Below are 649 nucleotides of genomic sequence, written 5' to 3'. Positions count from 1 at the left end.
CAAACACAAAAAGGCGGTGTGTGTGTGCCTTCAGGCGCGAGGGAAGCGTCTCCCCCGGGGGTTCCGTGGCGCAAAAAGCGGTGCGAGGACCCGGGGGGCGAGGAGCGGCTCCCGAGGTGTGTGTGTGTCGATTTCGCAAGATTAATTCATGGAGGAAACGTGGGAAAGGGGGAGAAATTTTCGGGATTTAATCGGAAAATGGCGAAAGAACTGTGTTGTAATCACCGTTTAATCAAGGTTTATTCCGTGCGAATATCACAATAGTTCTTTTGAAGGAACGGAAAGAGATTTCAGAATTTCGAATTCTATTTTTGGAGAAATCTTCGAAACTCTTCCCTTTATCTTGACTGTCGCGGGTGTCCTATGGAAATGCTGCGCCGGCGGAGTCAACGGCGAGATAATAACACAGACACACACTTCGCAATCAGAATAATGTACACGTCTCCTGTCCAAGAAGATGGATGCGATATGTAAATGATGCTTTGCAATGCGCAGCCTCAAGCCAGCAATACCCAGGCTGCCTCGCGGAGTCGATCTTGCCAAGTTTCAGGTGCATGAAGAAAACAAAAGGCAAGATGGATAGGAGGCTCTCTGTCCAACACGAGGTCTTTGCTCGCCGTCAGTTTACCTTCGCTTTTTGCTGATCCAT

The sequence above is a fragment of the Penaeus monodon genome, chromosome 15, assembly GCF_015228065.2.
Source record: "Penaeus monodon isolate SGIC_2016 chromosome 15, NSTDA_Pmon_1, whole genome shotgun sequence".
Lineage (NCBI taxonomy): Eukaryota > Metazoa > Arthropoda > Malacostraca > Decapoda > Penaeidae > Penaeus > Penaeus monodon.
This window is presented reverse-complemented; position numbering follows the sequence as displayed.